Source organism: Aedes albopictus, chromosome 3, assembly GCF_035046485.1.
Source record: "Aedes albopictus strain Foshan chromosome 3, AalbF5, whole genome shotgun sequence".
In the NCBI taxonomy this organism is placed as follows: domain Eukaryota; kingdom Metazoa; phylum Arthropoda; class Insecta; order Diptera; family Culicidae; genus Aedes; species Aedes albopictus.
In genome coordinates this window covers 311,251,233-311,276,124 of record NC_085138.1, presented here as the reverse complement: position 1 = coordinate 311,276,124, position 24,892 = coordinate 311,251,233, and the positions used below count along the sequence as shown (strand labels likewise).

Below are 24,892 nucleotides of genomic sequence, written 5' to 3'. Positions count from 1 at the left end.
AGATGATCGATATCATAAATAAGCCTCGATTGATAGTTTTATTTTATGAAGAATGTAGTAATTAACACAGGAAACACGACGAGATGCTTATTTTGTTCTATTCCCAATTCGATGGAAGTACATTTCAGGTAGAAATATGCAAAACTTCAGATTAAATCCGACGGCAACCGTGACGCTCCAAATACAACCATCTCACCGCCGCGCCGCCGCTGCGCGTTGTTCGTTTCTTGACCCATTCACATCACTTAACGCACGGAATTTGGCACCATGGCGACGATAAGGACACACCACGGAAGACGTTTCCGATAGCCGATATTTGGAATTGGGTGCAGATCTGTATTTATTATCACTCACCTCGATCTGTTCGATGAAAATATTTATTTCCCACGAATTGTTCCTGCAGCAGGTTCCGCAGTTGCAATCCGCAGCGCGACATTGTTGAGTATTCGGGCTCTCAATGGTAGTTTTATCTGCTGCCGATAGTCCTCACAATCTTGCTCACAATGCACTTTGTATTGTAGATGAAGGCAGGAATCCTTGTTAAAGCCATGTCATAATAATAATTCACGAGAAGCTATTTTTTCGACAATTATTGACGGCGACGACGACGACGACGACGGAAGGCACATCACCTGCACACGACGCGAGTTGTAAACAAACTATGCTGTAAATAGCGTAATCTAAACTCGCTGAAAGTTGCATGAAGTGGCAGATCATAATCCAGTAAATTGTATATCAGGACATCAAAGTATTGATTGAAATCACTATGACTTAGAAAAAATCACCATCCCCTGACAACGCTATTGTTACGGATTAAGAAGCTTGAGCTCATGACGGCCTAATTTCACGCTTCCTTCAAGGCAGAATATTTGGTACAGTGGTATGGTATCAAACTGAGGATCACGAGGTGCCGTGTTCGAGACTGCATGTCAACTTTTTTTCTGTTCATAATACTTTAGAACATCGTACTACCAATCATTGGAACTCGCTTTATTTTTATTTGATAGACAGATTAGGATATCGTATTACTAATCATATGGAATCGAAAAAAGTCGTCGCAAGTATCTATATGGCCTCCACTTTGGTACGCATATAGCTGTTTTGTGCAGTTTATACGAGCTAAAAGGTTCTTATATGACAGTGCATAACAAAAATTATACAGACCAAAATGTTAACTGGGATTAGTCCGTGGTAAATATGACTATATTATCACTAACAGAATGCAAACTGCCCTAAATTTAGTCACTTCGTGGTGCGATAAAGAAGGCTTAAATGTAAATCCTTCAAAAACCACGATCATGCCGTTTACACGAAGAAAAAAATTTTCAATAACCAATATAAAATTGAAAGGAACTCATTTGGAACTTTCAGATAGAGTCAAGTATCTTGGAATACATCTTGACAGCAAACTTAACTGGAATTGGCATCTTGAGCAGGTGGTTGCCAAAGCTACAAATGCTCTATGGATTAGCAGAAAAACTTTTGGTAAGAAATGGGGATTGAAGCCGAAGATGATCTTCTGGATTTATTACGCAGTTGTGAGACCCAGAGTTACCTATGCGTCGCTAGTATGGTGGCCAAAAACTAATGAAAGACTAGCTCAAAAGAAGCTGGAAAAACTTCAAAGATTAGCTACTCTTTCAATTACTGGAGCAATGCGAAGTACACCATCTAAAGCGCTAGACACTTTACTTTACTTACTTCCATTGCATCAATTTGTTCAATTAGAAGCTGCAAAGAGTGCTTTGAAGGTCAAAAGAACTACAAACCTCTTTGAAGGTGACCTGAAAGGGCATCTAAGTATTCTAAAAACAATCAGTATCGGCTCTTTCATCACAGACAATGGTGATTGGATGAGCAGAAAGTACAATTTTAAACGCTCTTTTGAAATGATTAATCCTGGGCGAAATCTGTGGACAAATGGGGGCCCAGAACTACACACAGGATCGATCGTGTTTTACACTGACGGTTCGAAACTGAACGACCAAGTTGGTGCAGGTGTGACTGGCCCCGGGATTAATTTATCAATTCCTATGGGCAAATGGCCAACTGTTTTTCAAGCTGAAATTCAGGCAATTTTAGAATGTAGTAGTATTTGCTTACGCAGAAATTACAGATATTCAAATATTTGCATTATGTCTGATAGCCAAGCAGCTCTAAATGCTTTGAAATCAGCTACATGCACCTCTAAACATGTTTGGGAATGTATTAATTCACTCCAACAATTAGCTCGCCGTAATCAGGTGAAGCTGTTTTGGGTTCCAGGGCACTGTGGAATTGATGGAAACGAACAAGCCGATATGCTAGCAAGACTTGGTTCGTCTCACCAATTCATAGGACCAGAACCGTTTTGTGCTGTATCTGGTTGTCTTCTCAGAATGGAGTTTAAAACATGGGAACATGAAAAAATAAAATCCAACTGGGAAAACACCACTTTTGCGAGACAGTCCAAACGTTTTATAAAACCAAATTTTGTGAACACTCGCAAAATCTTAGAGCTATCAAAAAGAGATCTAAGTATTTTACAGGCCTTCTAATTGGCCATTGTCCGAGCCGTTATCATCTGAAGCTAATTGGAAAACTTCAGGATGACATTGCGACATGGATAAAGAAGACTCGGAACATTTGTTGTGCCGTTGTCCGGCAATTTCTGCTAAAAGAATTAAGTTCTTCGACAAGGGGCTAATAGAACCCCTTGATGTATGGAGAACAAACCCCAATGTGGTAGTACAGTTCATCCGAACTGTCGCACCGTGTTGGGTTGGGATCAGGCTTACAGTCAAGGTTTGATTATTGCTAACTCCAATAGTAATACGTCAACTTGACATAGCTAAATAAAACTGGGGCATATGTCACAATAGATCTAACAACTGGTCGCAGTGACTTAGATACCCAACAAGAAATAAAAAAAAGGGCAGTTCGACAGGTTCCGTTGGTGTTTTTATAGGCTTAAGAAGGTTTCAGGGATGCATTATGGAGTTTTAAGGGTGGGTGAAAGGAGCCTTTGATAGGTGTTCGAAGTGGGGGGGGGGGTGGTTCAGAGACGTGAATTTCGACAGGTTTCAGAGGTGTTTGATAGCATTTTAGGGGCTCTCTTGAGCCTGTTGATGGCGCTCCAAAGGGTTTCTGGGGCATTTAAAAATAATCACAGAGATTACAGGTACGTTTCAAGCAGATTATGGAGGTTTCCGGGGCGTTTCAAGGTATTTCAAGTTTTTTTTTCCTGGAGCGGTCTAAGAAGCCTTTTGAGGACGTTTCAAGGAGCTTCAAGGGCGATTTGAAGCGTTTGATAGGAGTTTAGAATGTGGGTGGGTATCCCTCATATTGTTACGACTCATGGAATATTAAACCGGGCCTTCACAGTTCAAAACCGAAATTTGTATGGAGAACTTGGGGTGTTCAATTGATATGTGCATTAGAACGCGCTGTGCATATATTTAGGCGTTAGATAATAATGAAACTAACCCAAATACCGAAAACGCCTAAAAATATTCATGGCACGTTCTGATACACGTATCAATTGAACACCCCAAGTTCTCCATACAAACTTCGGTTTTAAACTGTGAAGGCCCGGTCCAATATTTTTTAAAAATTCTTTCACTATGACACTTCTAGGGTCCCAAAACCCCTGTTCTTTTTTTCTCATCCCATAACACCAAATTTTGTGGAATTTTGTCGAGCAGTGCTTGCTAAGAGTATTCGAGAACTCCCCTCCCTAAAGTATATAGGTCAGCGGATCTACATGCTTAATTAGTGATGCATTGGAGAATGACGAATAAAATTCATACTTACAGTGCCTCATAAAATTATGTGTGGTGAGTTCAATATCTGTTTGATGGTTTCCTAGAACTTCCTTGTATATGATGACCTATAGCTCTGTGGTTATGATCTACTTAGTAAATATAAACCAATAACATACACATTGCTCACTGTGATCGATATCGAGCTCTCTGAGGATGAAGAATCATGTTTGATTCTGATGACGAATCATCTGAAACTCGTTTGAAAACCTCTGAATCCTGAGTGTAGAATTAGCAACTAGTTAAAATACACAAAAATAAAAACAAAAAAAAACCTCTGAATCCCTTGAAATCTACGCAAACATCCTGAAACATCCTGGAAGCCACTTAAACCCATGAAACACCCGGAATCGCCTTGAAATCCCCTAAAGCTCATCCACAAGCCTGTGAAGCTCCCTAAAACTTTTAGGACCCATTCGAAACACCCTGAAATGCATCTGGAGAGCCTTCTAAAGCAAAGCCCCAGTGAGCCTCATCTGAAAGCTTGTGTAGTGTAGCTTCTTCAAATCACCGGGAACCCCTCTAAAGCCCCCAAAAATGCCCTGAAACACTTAAAAACACCAATGAAACCACCCTGAAACATACCAGAAAGCCCGTTAACTTCTCTGATACTCCCTGCAGTGCCTGACACACTGAAACGTATTGAAACTCATAGAATCGCCTCTTAAATCACTCTGAAACTTTCTTGCAGATTATTTTAAATCAAGGGACGGGATCACGCACTTGCAAAGAGTTACACTCACTTTCCATTTTCTCAGCTCAGAAGTATACTACCAAAAAACAGTGTATGGAGGACTTGTATCTTGTAGTTTTATCGAAAAGTTTGCCGAATAAAGTATGGGTCGTATACGCATACCAGTTATCAGTAGGTCGGCTCCTACTCACGCATACCAAAGTCGTGACAGAGCTCTGAAAGTAAGTCTCCACAAGGTGAGTATAATTTACATTCACCTCGTGGAGAATTTCCTTCTCAGCTGTCTCAAAACTTTGGTACGCGTGTGAGACCCATACTTTCTAAAGTTCCCCCATACACTGTTTTTTATGGCATGCTTCTGAGCTGAGAAAATAGCAAGTGAGTGTAACTCTTTGCAAAGAGAATGGTCCCATCCCTACTTAAATCCTGTGAAGCCCCCTAAAACTATACCGAATCCTTCTGAAACCCGATAAGGCCACTAAAACTTCTCTAAACCCCATGAAACGGTACGACATGCCTCTAAAAGCACCTGAAAGGTCCTAAAACGCGCTGAAATACCCCAAAACTCCTCTGAAATCCACTCTGAGGTCCCCAGCTGAAACGCATTGAAACTGCTGGGAAACACCCTGAATTCTCTGAGAACCTCTCTGAACCCTCTTTAAGTCTCTCTGAAAACGGAAACGTCTTTAAAATCTCCCTGAAACTCTCTTGGAAGCCACCTGAAACTCCGCATGATTTTATCCTCAAATCTGCTAGTTTATCACCCTCCTTAAACTCTTTTGCAACTTTGAAACCTATTCAGGTAATTAGCTGATTATACCAGCACATATAAGATATCCTCCTTTTTGAAATAGTGTGATAGATTACATGGGGAGAAGAAATACGATCAAAAGCCTCGCAAGAAAGCATTAGATTCAATAGCAGTTACGCTCTGTTAGTGCCTTATTAGGATTTCATTTTTTTTTAATCATTTTTTTTTTTCATGTACCATAATATATTTTTCAGATGTTTATACATACACTTTTTCAACATCCGCAGATAGGCTAGTCAAGAAATCACTCCAAAACAATCTTTAACCTTTAAGGACAAGGTATTTAGGGTACATAGCTCAAATTTTCTAGAGCACCGTTTTTAGAACCGTTGAACGGGTTTGGATGAAAATGCATCACGATGTTGACAACCACTGAACAATCACCATGATGCTTTTACATCCATATCCGTTCAGCGGTTCTAAAAAACGGTGCTCTAGAAAATTTGAGCTATGTACTCTAAATATCTTGTCCTTAAGAAAGCGCGTTTGTTTGATAATTCAACTGCACCGCACTTGCTTTATATTCTACGAGCGAGGTTTTCTTTGATAGTGTTGTACTTTTTGATGATGAATCAGGAGCCTTTTAACCTTCCTATTGCATCACGTTGGCTGCAGCTCGCTGACGTAATGTACGGTTTGGGTCAAAAATCACCCTAATGCCAAAGGAGGGTTAAGGGCGTTCAAGGGTATTCCAAAGAGATTACAGAATTTTAAAGGCGATTAAATAGTATAACGGGGATTTCAGGTGCGTTTCAAGAGGTTTTAAAAGCGATTCAAAGGGGTCTCAACAGCCTTTAAAGGGCTTTGTAAAAGATTTCAGGACAGGCGTTTCAGAGAGTTTAGGGCCTACTGAAATCCCCTGAAATTCCAGGGAACCCTTGTCATCTCTATGTTCTCCTTAATATCCCCTGAAACGCCCTGAGATCTCCAAGTACCCCCTGAAACCCCTGAAACACCCCTAATATCCCATAAAATGCATCTGAAACACTCTGGAACGCCCCTGAGACTCCTTGAAGCGCCCCGAGATGCCCTGGAACACCCCAGAAATCTCCGAAGGCCCCGTGAAACCTCTGAAGACCCCCGAAACACTTGTTAGACCTCCAGACAGTGTTGGTAGTCTCACACTCAAAGCTCACTCATGAACCGTTCCTGCGTGAGCAAACTCACGCGCGATTCTGAGTCATTTTCTCACGCGTGTGATTTTCATGCAAAATCTCACTCTCACGAGTCAAGCGCCGCAATCTCGTTTGCTTGTAAAACAAATCCAAATCAATTTAAATGATATTCATTGTTATTGTATGTAAAATTTGATCTTGTTCTGTCATACAATCCTAAAAACTTCGTTGTAAGTGATAAGACTACCAAGAAATAAAGGAATGAGTAACATCACGAGACAACTTGAATGACTTTTTTCGGCGGTGAGTTTGGCGAGTCAAGAATGTCGCGTGAAACAATTCAACCATGAGATTTGAGTATTTGAGTTTTTGAAACACTGCCTCTAGGTACCCTTTCAAAAATAACCTGAAACGCTCCTGTGATATCCTAGGGCCCCCTTGAAACCCTTTGGAGCCCCTTTGAATGCTTCAGAGATCCCCTAAAAGCTCCTGACTCCCTGAAGCGCTCCTGAGACCCCTAGAACCCTCAACATGAATCTGGAACTTTCTTAAACGCCCTTAGGACCTCATGGAACCTTCTGCAAAGCTCATGGGATCTCATGGTACCCCTATGAAACGCTCCCGCACTTCTCTAAAAACGCCTCCTGCCACTGTTAAAGTAGTTATAGCCATTACATATTAGAGCCATTTAAACCGTTATAACTCGAAAGTTTCTCCAAAAGCAGCCTTAAAAACGAAACGTTGTTGAAAGAGGAAAGATGGAGCAACTATTAATAGTTATAATAGTTATAGTTACATAGGTCGACCATATTGATTTCGACTTCCATCTTGGATTTTAATATCAAATTTTTTTTCCACCATATTGGCAACTACCGATTTTGAAAATTATTGCATCAATTGAAAGCTGAAACATAACATGTAAAACATAGAGATATCTTTTTCTCCCCTCAAAAGTTATCTGCCGCTCCATTTGATGATAGGAAGAGTAAGAGTTTGATGGAGCTCCTAGATAGTTAACTACAGTCATAGCGGAAATTGCCAGTGAGCGTTTTGCCTCTAAAATGTGTTTTTCCTTCTACAATTTTGTAGTAGCCAAGAAGCAACTTTTTTTAATAATTTCGTTCAATTACCAGTAACTCTTTTAATTGACTATTCGAACGAGAAGTCTCTAATTTACTTTCAGTCCTGAGCTATGGTGGTGCAGAAGGCCGAACTGAATCCATCCTGGGCGTTTGTTCACCATCGCCTTGACATGTTGCCAGATCATAATTTCTTTGTTGAGGCTGCGCCTGTGTTTCAATGAGGCCTATGATTTTCTCAGGGAGACCCTTGCACCTGAGGGCTCCCCACATGTTTCCGTGATTGAGACGGTTTTTTTCCTCATCTGTAGAGCCTTTTAACCACTGCGTCCATTATTTAGGTATATTGTGGTATGACCCATATTTAATTTGGTGCTAATCGATTATCCTGTCACAATTGAGCTGTGATGGACATTGATTGATAAAGCACTTGATCCCAACTAGGCACAACCCAGTCAACACACGATCATATATGATGTTGGATAAGATGCAAAAATGGAGGCGATATACGCACACTTTACACCCGGTTAAATGGAATCGGTACGCATATGGCCTTCACTTTAGCATCCTGTTCAACATCTTATAGGACTTTGTGTTAGCTGGGAACTCGTTTGATAAAGTTTATTACCCTCTTGGGATTACTTTGCCAAATTTCAAAGGGCTCTAATAACCCTTTTCCAAATTTTGACAACCTTTGATTCGACAGAACTCCACAGCTGCAGAGTAAATGTTCAGCGGTGTCATTTTCACCTTGACAAAAACGACACTCAGATGATTGGATTTTTTCAATCTTGTATACCATCTACCTACTGGGGCAGTGACTAGTCATAAGGCCCGTTATTACCCTCAGGTCTCTCTTATTCAAATTTAGCATAGTCCTGGCTTTTGCTGCACTAGGCTGGCCGCTGAAGTGGGAGGAGGTGGCCTTCGTACCGCCACAGGAACACCACAGAATGGTTCAGGGCCTATGAAGCTCAATGCTGCACCCTGTCGATTGAGACGATTGAAAGCTTTTTCGTAAACAATGATCAACAGGTAGAGAGACTCTTGGAATTCATTGGTTTGCTTCAGGATGATACGGAGCGGGACAATATGGTCCTTGCTGCCGTCGGAGAGTTGCGTTAATCTTCTCCTGTATCCGGTTAAGGATCACTTTGCAGAGGACTTTGAGAACGATACACAGTAACATGATGCCCCGCCAATTATCGCATACAATCAGGTCACTCTTTTTGGGTACCTTTACTAAGACGCCTTGCATCCAGTCTGCCGGAAATGTCACGGTTTCCCATATGTTGCAGAATAATTGATGCAGTAGTTGTGCGGATACTACGGGGTCAGCTTTGAGCATCTCAGCTGATATGCGATTGACCCCCAGTGTTCGATTTCATGCTACTGATGGCTGTTTCTTTCTCCTGATGGAGCTTTGGTGTTGACACGGGTAATGCGTCGAACCCTTGGCGGATCATGCTGAGGTGTTGATGGCGTGGGCGATACTTGAAAAAGGTTTCCAAACTGCTCGAACCAGCGTTTCCACTGGTCAGCCGGGTCGGTCAGTAACTGTCCAGACGTGCCTTTCACGGACATCTTAGCATCCATCTTAGTCCTATTTAGGCGACGTGAAACATCGCAGAGGAGACGGATGTCGCCGGTGTTAGCGGATTTCTCGCTTTCGCCGGCTAGGGAGTCCACTTACGCTCTTTTATACCTTCTACATAAGCGATTCAGTTCCTTATCGAGAGCTGAATAGCGCCGACGGACTTCGGCTTTGGCTCTTCGTGTTTTCGCTCGCTCCATCGGGGCTTTGGCGTTCCTTCGCTCCTCTATCTTCCTCCAGGTAACATCTGTGATCCACTGCTTTCTCCGGGTGCGTAGCTCACCCAAATTATTCTCGCCGATAGCGATGAAATCGTTCTTGATGGCGGTCCATTGATCTTTTTCACTACCACCTTCCAGAATATTCGGAATTCTTTCAGTCCTAAATGTACCATTAGGAGAAAGAAAATGAACCACGAACTGCATCAGCTGCTGTTCACCGAGAAAAAAATCTACTCAGTGGCTGAGTTGGTGTTACTCAGAAATCGAAAAATCCATTGTTTTCTTATTCAGTTTCCGCTAAAAGTGGGGCAACTCATTAGCAATTGGTTGTCCCACTTTTAGCTGAAACTCAGTAAGAAAACAAAGGATTTTTTGATTTCTGAGTAAGAGCAACTCAGCCACTGAGTAGATTTTTTTCTTGGTGTTGGTAAAACCAACCATCGTCCACACCGCGCAAATCGGGAGGCTACGGTGGGCGGGCCACGCCATCAGGATGTCAGATAGCAACCCGACTAAAATACTTCTCGAGAGTTATCCGACCGATACAAGAAGACGTCGTGGGTCAATTAAATGGAGGATGATTTGTGGATTCTTCGCCAGAGTGCGGAACTGGAGACAGACAGCCATGGACCGAGTAGACTGGAGAAGATTCCTACGTACAGCAGAGGACACTTAGGCCTTAGACTGACCGGTAAGGCGAGTAAGTAAGCATGTTGCATGAACGCTGAATGGTTGTCCTATAAATGCTGGGTCCACAAGAGATCCAGATGGTATAAAATGACGTGAAGCACAGCGGCAACCATATACTGCGAGCACTGCCGGGAAGCTGTTGATGAAGACCTGCAGCCGTTGAGTGCACTCTACTGATACATATCACTGATTCACTGGCGTAGATCAACACAGATTGCACGTGTGCGTTGGGGATTTTTTTTGTCTGTATTAACGAGATTTTTAACCCTACACACTTACAAATTCTGAAATTTTCACGAAACGGAATCACCAAAACACGTAAACGTTTTCAAGACTGAATCACAAATTGGACTCAATTTTAAGTGCATCAAGTAAGTGCTGGTTGGTTGCGTTAGATGTCAACAAATCCGTTTCACCAGAAACGTAGATTCAGTATCACGTTCATCAGTCACCATCTAACTCGGTGAAATAGCCGAGAGGGAAGCGACGTGGCTCACGATCAGCAGATCCGGTGTTCGAATCCCATGCATGACAATATTTTTCTTTTCTATGTTTTATCTGTCAAATAGGTTCTAGCGATTGCTAGACGCTAAGAAAAAACAAGTTTTATTTTGGGGTGTCTTGAAAGACGTGAATTTACATGTTATAACCTCTTAATTTGTGTTTTTGAAGATGCTCGTATATGTCAGGTTCAGGACACTTGAAATTACATGATATTTTCTAGGTGTGTAGGCTAGTTCATCTCGGGACCCACGTTTTACTTCCCTTCCGAAGGAAGAACCCACATTTTGTGAGTATGTCGGGAGTGGGATTCGATCCCAGGTCCTCGGCGTGATAGTCAAGTGTTCTAACCACCACACCAGGTCCGCTCCGCGTTGGGGATTTAGAATAATAAATGACAAACGAAAACAGGATAGAAAAAAAAACACTCAACCATAATGCAAACTGGACCATTGACACCTCATTGACCAATTGGTCATTTTGAAATCCCTTCATCGACATAATATCCGGCCACCTGTCATCAACCAATCACCAGTATCGAACTGTGTCACATTCGCCACGGGTTGTTAGGGCTGTCAAGTCTTTGCACGCGCTCACGTTCAATCGCCCAGTCCGAGACAATCCAATCCACCATGACACTGGCGATGATGATTAACTCTCTCCCGGGCGACCCGGACAGGCTTGAGCCTTGTCCCGCCCGGACAGTTTTTGTTGTGCGAAACGAAAACATCAAAATCCAAAAATCAAATTACCAAACACAATGCGTACCAACCAACAGAACGTCGTTCCTCGTTCCATTGGAAAATTACTTGATGAGTTTTGCGTCGTCCCGCGGAACTTAGCTATCTTTCTCTTCGGATTCTGGATGAAAGCGTTGACGAAGAGTGTGCTCCATGCGCCACCCGGTCACACTCAAGAGAAATGCCTAAAGGTAAGGTGTTGAACAAAACAGAAACCATCGCACACACACACACCCAAGCGCGTCAATAAATCATAAACGACTGTAGCAAATTAGCGATGAAACAAATTGATCTAATCGGTTCCGCTCGATCGGGTTCAATTTTTCTCGCCGCACATCGTCGCTTTGGTCGTAGTCGTCGCGCGGTCCCATATCGCTGCCGCCGCCGTGCACTGGAGAATTTCGGAACAAACGATCGTGCCGTGGAGGGAGTGCGAAGGAATGGGAACGATAACAAAAACGAAATCACTGAAAAATGGAATTTGATCGTTCAATCAGATGAGCTCTCGGATGGATTCCGCTCGACCCGGTCAAAAGGAAGCAAGTTATCGATCGCACCTTGCTCGAAGGGGAGTAGGTAGGTCGACGTTTGCTGCTTTGCAAAATGATGCGTTCGTCTGAGTAGCGAGGTTTTTACAGATGTTTGCTGGTAAGTGGAATCGAATACGACTGGATTCGGTCCAAGAAGTCTTTCTTTTTTTTCTGTATTAACGAGATTTTTAGGCTAGTTTATCTCGGGACCCCCGCTTTACTTCCCTTCCGAAGGAAGAACTCACATTTTGCGAGTTTGTCGGGAGAGGGATTCGATCCCAGATCCTCGGCGTGAGAAGCACGTGGTTTATCCATGACACCAGATCCGCTCCAGGTCCAGGAAGTGATGTCACGATAGACGAGATACTTTTGAGGTAGTTGAAAAATTCGTCTTCCTCGGATTCTTACTGACGACTAACAACCACGTGCATGTAGGGGAACAAAGCCCAAAATGCCAAGATGGGGTAAAATGGCCCAACTCATAAAATCATTCCTGAATGGGACTTGATCAGTACTATAGGTGAATGGAGTCAAGATATGACTGCATTAAACATTCTTCTAGAAGCTAGGCCGCCAAACCCACGGAAAATCTTTTGATTTCTCAATGAAAATTGGCAACTTCCGGTTTTTCGTGCTTGCAATTAAGGTTTTCTGGTGATTTTATTACCCGCCAAGTGTTCCCAACGAGATTGAGGCACCTATGGAGACGCATGGTTGTTGATGTCTACGCTTTCCATGTTAGGGGTCATTCAAATATTACGATCATCGTTTTGCGGGGAGAAGGGAAACACTCGATTTATTGAGTATACGAAAAAAGCGGACAGAGGGGGGATAAAGGAGTCGGAAATGCCCGAAAACTGATGGACGTAATTTTTTAATGTTTTCATGAAGTGGCATCTTACCCCATGGCAGATGGTCTTTTTGCGCCACTTCCGTTTTACAAATCAGTTTTTAAAATCGCTAAAAATCAATGAAAATGCAATAGTTTAGTGAATATTTTTGCTGAAGTATCGAGCAAATATTGTCTAGTTGCTGTTACCACTTTGAAAGCCTAACAAATGAGGCTAATTATAATTGAAAACGATGAAAGTTTGAAAAATGGCATTTTACCCCACTTGACCCTAGAGATCACGTTTGTCGCATCAAGTGGGGTATAATCTGGGGACCATTGGGCATGATCGTGGGATCGAGAGTGACAGCCGCAAACAAAGTATTCTAATCGTGATGTAGTGCAAATATATGGATGTATGTATTTTTATGTCGAAACATTACTAAGTTTGAAATTGAAGGGTGCCTATCATTATGAATATCAGTATACCTGCCATGTGATCCAAAAGTCCAAAACCCGAAACGAGGCGCGAAAAATGATACATCATGGTGCCACATTTTCTCCGGCAAGGCACCACAACCACTACCACCACCGTGCGTTGGAAGGGGAAATTAAATTAAGTTGCGAAATACCTGGATGAATCCTTGCCACAGTAGTGGCAGCCTTCGTAACGGTTCACCTGTAAGCGCTTCTTGGGCGCAACCTGTCCCGTTCGAAGTACTCCGGCAATGATTATAGACCGCACAGAGAGGGGACAGCCACTGAACCAAGTCCCCGTTTCCCTTGGTGCCCGCAAGATAAATAGGTGCACATTTATCGCAGCATCAGTTTTTATGGTTAATGCTCACTGATAAATGAGACGTGCATCCTCGGAGGATGAGGAGGAGGACGATTCCTCGCCTCACGATGAGCTGGCTGAAAAAAGTGCAACCAAGGACTCCAAAAAATAGAGCAATTCACCTGATGGTAATGAGGTCTTCTTTCATGGATCTATTGAACGCAGTAAAAAATGTTGCTAAAAACACAATAGCAATAATTTTCATTTGTTTAGCTAAAACTACCGAAGTGGTGACAAAAATGTTATAAATCACCATAAATTTCCATAAAATTGATCTCCGATCTATATGATGAATTATGTAATAGTGACATCATACTAATCAGCATTAGAAAGTGTCATAAAAATGTCATTTGGTTATTTGCCAATTTCACTAGCCCCAGTAATGTTAATGTTAATTGAAACAGAAAAATAGAACGGAAAAAAGTTATGATATTTTTTCCACTGACATTTCGTGACATTTGCCAACCCTGACACATGTACTAGTAGATGTATATTGATTGATTTTTTTTTTATTCTCATGATTTTAAATCATTTTCATTACCTTTTCTAGATGATATTGACAAATTGATTTTTAGGGAACTCGTTATATAATACCAGATTAAATTCTTTGTTTTTAGAATATGACCAAACTGAGTTAACTTCATCTGCTGAAAATTCAATAGAAAGTAGTTGTTGCTAAATTTCAAGTCCTTTCTGAGCAATGCTATAAAAAGAAAAAAAAAATCGTATCGGAAGTCACGCAAAGAGTGTTTCATGCGAGAGAAGAGTACCCTGAAACATGATACCCCAGAATTCTTCTTTGTTGATGTTGCTAGTGCCTTCTGCCAGAGAAGCTATACGTTTACACCTCGATATCAGTCCGAACCGGCGGTGGGGTACAATTGGGTACCGACAGGTATACCAGACTCAAGCCTTATTCACGCGAGAGTGTCAATTAAATTTTACGGTGCACATTTGCAAATTAACCCCGTGTAATTTTCGGGGCACTAATTTTCTCAGGTCAGGCTTTCAGCAGGGCGTAAACAGGGTTGTGTTTTGCTTTTGAATCTACCGAAAAATTTCCTTTATATCAATGTTGTGTTGATTTATTTTCAGTATATGATCTGAGCCCATATAGCCGCAGCTGCAAAGGCACGGATATTTACCATGACCATGCTAAGCGTGATGGGTTCGATTCCCGGTCAGTCCAAGAACTCTCCGTAATGTGAATTTCCTTAACTTTCTTGGGCACATAGTATGCTCGTGCCTACCACACGATATACACATTGTCATTGGTAGAGGAAGTTTTCAGATAATAACTGTGGAAGTGTTCATAGAACCCTCTGAGAAACAGGCTTTGTCACAGTGGGACGTTACGCCAAGAAGGCAAAGAAGAAAAAGAAGCAGAAGAAGAAGACCCAGTATGAATTCTTTCTTTATGTACGAAATGCTGGATTAATCAGAACATCATTGCCGCAGCAAAAAAAATGTAAAGTGGTATTTATTTTAACCCTCCAATGCCTAAATTTTTCCCCGTTTCACGTTCCCCAAATGCAGTTTTCCCGAAATATATTTCCCCGAATGTACCATTTTCCCGAAAAGAGTATTGCATCTGCCATTCAACATTCTTCGTGCCTTAGCTGACGCTCACCACGTTGACGTAGTACACGTGGGCCGTACCCGAGCAGGAGAAAATAACTGAACAATAACTAACTCAGGTACGGAAAACCGAATACCTACAACCTGAATGAGGTATTAAGTAGCCCTGCATAAGATGTAAAATACCTAAAATAATAACTGGTGTGTATTCTGTGCATAATGCGTGAATAATGACTTCAGGTATGGCAATACCTAAATAATAAACACCGATTTTTTCATACAAATAGCGATTTCTCCATAATTGAATAATACCTCAAGCAGTCCTCAACACCAAACCAATAACTCATTGAGATATTGTATCAATACCTACAAAATACCAAAATAAGCTATTTTCAATACCTGGATAACCGACCAATACCTTGTCTTGGTATGATACCTGACTTTGGTATGCTGCAGTTATGTGTCAGTTATTCGTTCCTGCTCGGGTAATGACTCCTATGCACAACTAGGAGGATCCGGTCATTAGGTAAAAGCACGCTTAACCAAAGTCGGGCCAAAGTATGTTAAGCCGAATGGGTTGTTTAGCTGCCTATCTAATTATCTTTATAAATGATTTTCAAATTTGTTTTCGAAGTCTTAGAAGATGCTTTGAGTTCCTTGGGTTTCTAACATTCCTCGAGTTTAGTGCATTCTATGGATACTGGGGGTCGTTTGGCCGAATACCGTTTGACCAAAAATGAATTATGAGCTCAAGTGATAATACCACTGCCCACATTACTTTAACTCGAAAGAGCAGCCTATGTTTCAAAGAAAAAGACGCGGACACCGTCTTCAGCCAGAGGCTGTACAGACTGAAAGATACTGGTTGATGGATTCGTCATTGACATAATCATCATCATTGAAAATTCGAAAGCAGTTTTCTCGTTCAAAACTGAAATGTCCGCAGTGAAACTGTATTCACTGTATTCCGGGTGGAGAATGCATTACAGTGAATACATTTTCAATTGAAACATTTTATATTTGAGCGAGAAAACTCCTTTCGAATTTTCAATGATGACGGTTATGTCAATGACGAATCCTTCAACCTTAAACATTATACAAGGGACACACGGAGCATGCACCAGTGGATGCGGAAAAGAAACTATTTTCATGAAAAGTTTCATCGCCCGGAGCGGGAATCGAACCTTCAACCCCAAGGCATGGTGCGATTAGAAGCTTGGTGACCCTAACCGCACGGCTACGAGGCTCCACAAGGATAAATCTCTGATAAAATAATGGCAGTTTCAGCGTCAACCAATCTCTAAATGGAAAACTTGAAATAATAGCCCACGAATAAAAGAAGGAAATATATCAGATGATCATGTTGGTATCCAGCATGTCAAAAAGTTCTTCTAAACTCCTTTGATTTTGAATCGGCCAAAAGGTGTCCGGTCAAATAGCCAGACACCGCTCTTCAAAATACGCCTAAAACCGTTTTGAGATATACAGAATAGTCCTAAATATTAGCCAAAATATTGATATTTTGATTTCCTAGGACAGAAAAAAAAACAAGAATGCTCAAACTATATCCCTTCGAAAGGCGGAGTTGAGTATTAGAGGGTTAATTTTAAATATCATTTTCATCTATTCGACATTAGCCAATCTAAGTTTCAACGTTCCATGACCTCCAACAGGCTTATTTCCTAAAACATTTTTTTTTTTTTTTTTCATTTTTGCCAACAACTTTTACAAGACGGTGAGTGAATCTTGAGACAATTAGCATATTGTGGAGCGGATCTAGTATGACGTGACTATCACGCCGAGGACCTGGGATCGAATCCCACTGCTGATAAACTCGCAAAATGTGAGTTCTTCCTTCAGAAGGGAAAAAACCGTGTGTTGATTTCACTAGAATATAAAACTACATTACGCTGGATCAATACGACCAAATTATGCATCGAATCAGAGCTATTTTTTACAATTATACAATGAAAATAATGCAGCATTATAACTTACAAGTTTTCTGCCAGCATTTGCACAAAGAAGCATGAATTCGCATTCGTCATCAATTGCTTCAAGAATTGATTTTGAATTCCTTCTGGTATTCATCCTGGGACTTCACCAGTAGATTTTCCACGGAACCTTTAGATTACTCTCGCGGTTTCTTCACTACTCCTTCCTAAATTCCTTTAGTCAATCATCCAGGGTTTCATCTCGGACTTTTTTTTTCAATGTAGATTTCCTATAGATTACATTCAGAATTTCTTCAGTATATCTCTCTAGAATCTGTCTCCAATGTTGCACGGCAGATATTTTTTTTTTTTCAAGATTCGTCCAGAGATTCGTACAGAAATTCCTCCACACAGTCCTGCTAGGATTTCACCCGCGATTTTATCAAAGACTAGCTGTCCCGGCAAACTTTGTCTTGCCAATTCTTCATTACAAAAACAAAGCTTGCCATGGAAATCTTTGACAATTTTCAGGTCATTTTAACAAACAGCACACATGCACAAAAAAGACGGATCATATATTCTACTTTATCGATCTTGTTTCCGTCCTTTTCATGTTCATGTTGCATCTGTCAAAATGACCTGAGATCTGTCAGTCATTTTGAGGTTAGGTTCGTTGGTGTAATAAAGAATCTTGTGGTGGTTTGACAGCTTTTCAGCTCATTTAAGCACCGCACTCTAGATTGGTTTTGTTGCAATCGTGTTGAATTTCTTCCCCGCTCATAAGAAAATCTGTAATTTTACATTTTTTTTTGTTTTTTTTACTGTTTTTCATAATTATTTCTACATATAAACACAGCCACCATGAATACGAATCGGTCCGTGCAAGAGCCATGCTGATTGGTTCATCCGTTCGTAGGTTTTGTTGCCTCAAAGGGACTTCGAACTCATTTTTATATATATAGATAGATAGATTTATCGTGTGATTTTTTCAAAAATTACTCTTAGGAATTATTTAGGATTCATTTGGAATTCTTCCAATGATTCCTCCTGGGATTCCAATAGATTTTTAAAGGATATTCTTCGGAGTTCTCACAGAATCCCCACATGGATTCCGCCATGGGTTCATCCTAATATTTCTCCAAGTATTATTTCAAAGATTTTTTCAAGGATTCATTATTGGGTAGCTCCAGAATTTTTTGAAAGATTTGCTCTGGAGTGTACCAGAAATATTTTTCCTGATTTTTCCCAGGATCACTCCTTTCGTTCCTCTAAGAGTTTTTCATGATTCACCCTTAGCTATTTCTAGAATCCTTATTTTTTTCTGAGAATGAATGAGATACCTTAACGTTGAACCATTCGTCATTGAAATCATCATCATCATCAAACATTCGAAAGCAGTTTTTTCGTTTAAACCAAACATTTTTGTAACGAAAATGGATTTACCGCATTCCAAATGAGGAATGCAATACAGTGAATAAATTTTCGTAGTCATTTTTTGATTTACAACGAAAAACTGCTTTTTATTACCGTAAAATGATGACGAATGCTTGAGCCTAAAGGAGCTTCTTCAAATATTCTCATACGTATTGTCCAAGGCATTCGTAGCATTCGGAATGGCATAAAAGATAAACTCAAAAATTGTTTCAGGAATTTTTGTTCAGGAATTCCAACAAAATTATTTCTAGGAGTTTCAAAAAGTATCTCCTGGAGATTTTGAGGGATTTCTTGATAGGAGTTTTTTTAAGGAATTTCTTGAGAAGATTCTCCAAGGATTTCTTAGAAAACTTCATTGTTTTTTTAGTTATTTTGGAATTTCAGGAAGAATTATAAAACATTTCCTAAACGTTGAAATGCTGAAAATAATTTCTCAAGGAATCCTTGTTAGATTTGTAAAGAAGTTTCTATATACATATCTGGTACCGATTATTCAATCGCCGGGATTTGATGTGCTAACTTTTCTTCGATTGGTTTTCGGCGTTAAAGTTTATCATTTCTCCCCGAAAACTAATCGATGAAAAGTTAGCGCATACATGAATATCTGAAAAACTTGGAGGTAGCTATCGGCTGAGGAATCTGGAAACCTGGTACGATTTTCGGCTTGGCAGTCGCAATTGCAATCAAACGATCAGATATTCTTCTTCATCCGACGTTTCGATGTTTATTACAGCTTCTTCAGGGAATTCTATATATGAGACAACATGATTTTACTATACATACTAAACATAAAACATTAAAAAGAGGCTTACAGAAGTATTAATTGCTTTGGTTCTGAAAAGTTTAGTGAAAGCATAATCCGTCTAAACCAAAATTTAAAAAAACGTTGGGATCTACTCTGAAATACATATATTATCAGTAACATTCTTAAACATATATGATAAACTAATTATGCCTTGCCAAAAATCGTCCCTGGCTTATCTGAAAAACTTCATGGAAAAAGTTTTGAAGAAAGTTTTGCTGAATTCCCTACAGAAAAATTAAGCTTAGGAGTGGTTTGTTCTCAATTTCCAGAAGGAATCCCAGTAGAAATTTTTGAAAGAAACAAAACTTCAGTAGCACCCCTTTAAAAATCTCAGGAAGCACTACTGAATGCATTTGTGGAGGAATATTTCTGAAGGAATCTCAGAAGAAATGTCTTAAGAAATCCATTGTGGAATTCCTAGAAAAAAATATTGAGGAGTTTACATTAAATTTCATGGGGAAATCCTTTAATAGAATTATTGGAAGATTTTTTTGAAGTAATCTTTAAGAAATCTGTAAATGAATTTCTTCAAAAAAAATCTTGAATACCTAAAAAAATGCATAGTGAATCCATGGAGACATTTTTGAGTTATCCGTAGAGGAAATACCGGATAAACTCATTTTGAGTTATCCGTAGAGGAAATACCGCAATAAATCTGGGGTAATACATGCAGGAATATCAGGAGGCAATCCTGAAGGAATTTCTGTATGCAGGAATCTCTGGAGGAGTTTATTTATTTACAACATCTTCAACACAATAATGGTTGTACAGACTGAAAGCTAACTCTAAGACGTTCACATAGCATCATAACATTGACATTCTAACACAGTTCGGATCAACATTATCAACATACAAATGATATAAAAAATAAATAAAACAAAACAAAAAAACAAAAATTATCTAAAATAAGCTGTTAGCGCACATTACATTATTAAGGCTTCCAAGTATTGTCAGAGCGTCGAAAGAATTCTCGAAATTTAATTCCGAAGGACCAGGTTGATGCACACATAGCTAATTCTTTCCACCTTCGCTTCAAAACGACTTTAAACGAAATGTAATCGAGCAGACTGTAGTGAATACGTTTTGGCATCAGCTTCATCACGCATACAGGGTTAGGGTTACCAGACGCACTCTTTTTAGAGCACATGTACTCTTTTCAGCAAAAAATTGGGCGTACTATTATTTTTGATTAAGTGAGCCCAATTGTACTCTTTTTTTGCAAAATTACATTTTTTTGATAAAATATACATATCAAAAGAAAATAACCTACCAAGTAGTAAAAAATCAGTATGCCACAAATTAGAATCACTTAACGGTAGGTCTTATCTGCTGAATAAAGGCCATATTTATTTTCCCTTTCTTCCATCGAAATCACACTAATTCATTCAGATTATGATTTGCTCCTTGTTGAAAAATGTTGTTAAAACTGTCGTTTATTAATTTGTTTTGCGAAAATGGCTTCACTTTGACGTGCAATAAGAGGAAGCTTAGAAATCCGTTTTTGAGTTATTCCAAAGACTGAACGCCATACCTCTCAACATAATAATCGGAAGGGTAAGAAATAACGAAAGTATTTCGTTTCTGTATTACCTTTTGAAAGCAGGCTCAATTTTTTAAACTGTCTTGAACGAAGCAGTGAGTTACATTTTCCATTGAGTACTTAAAAGAAGTTTGTAATCTGTATTAACGAGATTTTAGCCCTTCCGAAAAAAGAACTCACATTTTGCGAGTTTGTCGGGATTGGGATTCGATCCTAGGTCCTCGGCGTAAGCGTCACGTGTTTTAACCATCACACTAAGTTTGTTTTACAAAAAAAAAATAAAAAAAAAGTCCTACGAAACCTATTGCATGAAATCCATCTACTAGAGAACAAAAATAAAATGACAATTCTCGTCAATTCTTAACGAAAGGAATTTGAAAACAAATCACTATCACACAAGTATTTTGATTGGTCAATAGTTGGCATGAATACTGAAAAAAATGTGAGATTAGAAACTGCTGTAATAACTATCCAGTGATGTATTAAGTAGACACAACTTTAGTTTTTCACTTTGTTAGAAAATTTACCTACATCTATGTGTCAAGAATGGTTCACAGAACTTGAATATCAAAAACTTCAAGAGTGTCAAACAGTATGTAATCAAAAGAAATCCATATTTTTTCGATTACTGTACTCTTTTGCACGGTGTAAAAATTTCGATTATTATCGAACATTCATGTACCTCGGATTTTTCTTCGAAAATGATTAGTATTTGGGCTATATATTCATAATCGGAAAACTAGAAAATATTTCATCGGCAAAAATTTTTCCATACATTTTGTATGGGACGTTGTTTGGGCTAAAATAGTAATTATTGACTTTTAGTATGGAAAATAGCTAAAAACTCATCTAACTCAAATATTCCCCGATAGAATATTTTCAAATTTTGCATTTTTAAATTATAGCCGAAATTCTAACATTCTATGAAGAAAAATCCGAGGTACATGAAAGTTCGATAATAATCAAAATTTTGACACCGTGTTTTGTACTCTTTTATCAGAATTCTTGAATTCACTCTTTTCATGTGTGAACAATATGGTAACCCTATACAGGGTCACCAACGGGAACACCAACACATCTGCGTACCTTAAACTCTATATCACTTTCGGTTGTATTACGTCGATGTTCGACAGCAGCAAAGAAAATCAATCATCAGTTGTCTCCGGTCGCTCACTGTTCTCATTCCGTTCACTTTCATAGCTCATATTTGATCCACTCACTACTTCAGCTGTTACGACTGGTGTGGAATGAAGTGGACTTGCATTATTATGAAAAGTGTCGTTAGGCATGATACGGTCCAGCGTATCCATAATCGAAGAAACTTGACGTTGTAGTTGGGATATTTCAGAATCCATCGACTTAGCATCAACCGGGAGTGCGAGTGGTGACTTTGGCTTAACATTTCTCCAGTCATTGAAGGCAGGCGTACATTCACATCACAACCATACGAGTCCGTGAGAAAGAGATCGTAGATGCTCACTACTTAGACCATTCCACACGGTCCAGCACACTTAACACACATTAGCAATTCCGTATTAATACACAGCTCACATTCTTTGCAAAAACATTTGCATCACAATCCGATGAATTTGTTTTCATTCTGAAATTATCCAAAATTGCTGATTTTCGGTACTTTTTCCACGGAGAAGCTTTGGTCACTGAGCGATCCACGTAACGGTTTTGCTTTTAACAATATACGATGAAAGATCACAAAAAAACGGGTCGTTTGACGGAGGGCTATAAACGATGCAGCAGCTCAAACGAAACATAGGCAATTACCTAAATCACTGAAAGTGATCATGGAAGAACCTCTGGAGGAATTCCTGCAGGATTTTCTGGATGGATCCTTGAAGAAAACTTTGGACAAATTCATGTGGGAATTTTCAGTAGAAGCTTTTCCTGAAGAAATCACTGATGGATTTTCTGAAAAAAAAATACCTGAATGAATTTCTGAAGAATTATCTGGATTTTTTTTCTGGAAAACCATGGGAAGAATGTACTAGAGAATCTTTGAAATAATTTTTAAATAAATTCTGTAGAATGTTCTGAAGGTAATTCTGGACAAATTTCCGACGATTTTTTAAACGAATCCCTAGAAAAATTCCTGAAATATTTTCTAGTGGAGTTTTAAAACCCATAAAAATCTACCTTTATCAATTCTTGAAGAATTTGTTGTCAAGAAATTCACGACGGAATATCTGAAATTCTGTTTCTTTGCGTATGACGTTCCACACTAGCGCCTTCTGTTGACGATATTGCACAACGCAGTGTTTCGTGAAACATTTCCAACCGGTGATGGTAACGTGAACTTGACGATGGCTTTTCACTAAAACTGTTCTAGGGGTTACGTAGAAGCAGCAAAACATTTTCAATGCTTATTTGTTTTTTTCTGCAATAGCCCCACACAAATATTTATTACTATTTCGCATTTTTCACAATTAAAAAAAAAACACAAAATCAATACAAAACTTTTGCAATCCTTTCATGTGTGAGTACTGATGGCGTCCACTATAGAGCAAATCATGCACTAGGACCGCACCGTGTATGAGTGTTTGTGTGCGATAGTTTGTGAGTGTTTGATGCATTATTTATGAGCGTTTATCGTTTAGAATATTGTGCGCCAAACGCTCTTAAATCATTGTTTTGGGGTGTATGTACTCTTACGTCTCTTTTTTTTTTATTGAAAAAAAAATAAAACGTTACAACACTTATTACAATTTGAACCTGTTACAATACATTTATCCATTTTTGAAAACATTTTCTATACCATAACTTATTGTTCCATCTGTCAACGAACAATGCTGTCAACGAAACTTTCTAAATTATTCTTTCCAAAATTCTTTAAGTTGCAGTTAATTCCTATTGTTGTTAACCATAATGCCTTTTTACTTTGGTATTGTTTTTCGCGTATATCTCTCTTTAGCATTTCTTCGGGACTATGTAATGATATTTTTAACTTTTCTCTTATGCTACGCTCTATCTGTTCCCATATATTTTTACTATTTGTACATAATTTTATTCTGGGTTCGAGCGTATCAATCCCACCGCAAAACTTACACAAGTTATTCACAGTTCCAGCAATTTTCTTATCGAATAATTTACATTTTGTAGCGATGGTTTTTCCTCAGAGCTAATGAAATTCGAGTTTAGATTTTTCCAGCAGACATCCCAGGGTCTGTTAGGGTACTTTTTAACAATATTAGGTACAATATTTTGTTTATCTAACAGAAAAGTGTATATTCTTTTACGCGTCAAATCAATACCTAGGTTCTCAATGTCTAATCCCGTTCGAATCCACTCTCGAGTTTTGCGAGTCACTATGTTGCTATGTTCTTGCATTATCATAAAATCATCCTTCCTACCAGATTGGTCTCGTTGCAGAATGTTTTTGATGAACAAGGATTTCATCTTACTTTCGGCGTCAATAAGAGCTAAGCCCCCCTTTTCCATGTTCTGATAAAGTTGATTCAGACAAACTTTAAATAGTCCTACTCCTTTGAAAATAAAGATTCTAGAAAGAGTTTTAATCTGTGCTATATGGCAATTGCTTGGAGGGTACCAGATAGGTACCAAAGTTTCGACTTAGCACATTGGTGTACTTTCTTATTTGTATAAGCAACTTCTGTTTCATTTGTCAATAGTTATTAACATGGGCCAGAATTAAACAACGGTATGTTGTTCTTGTTCATGTTAAATTGTTGTTCCAATAAACTCTCAGACATTTTTAGCTCACATGGAGAATACCTATCTCTGAAACAACACTCAATTTAATTCCTAATACAATTTAATACACGAAGAAAGCTTTCATTTCGTAAATGTGGAAGTGCTCATAAAATATGTTGATGGAATACATTCATGTCTCTCTAGGGTCGTAATTTAGGGAAAAAGAAGATAAACAAGAAGTGGAAGTATCAGCAAACAAATTCTGATAGTATGGACAGTTGATTTACACTACAACTTATTGAATTTAAGTGGGTGATCAAATATGTTCAAAAACGTGATTGGTGTGGTAGACAGAATCGGGGCGTGATAAAATCAGGTTAAAACTTATTATATCTTTTTCTCATAAGATCAAGAGTACTTGAATCAGATATCAAATAACTGAGGAATTCATTGTGATACACTATGTTATTATTAGAGGGATTCACTAAACAGCGTCAAC

At 39.2% G+C, this 24,892-nt stretch overlaps 1 protein-coding gene across 1 annotated transcript in view; it reads left to right on the top strand.

Annotated features, from left to right (window-relative positions):
• Window positions 1-24,892, top strand: part of LOC109431042 (serum response factor homolog) — a 536,938-nt gene that overhangs the window by 511,037 nt on the left and 1,009 nt on the right. The gene's annotated exons all lie outside the window — the stretch shown is intronic.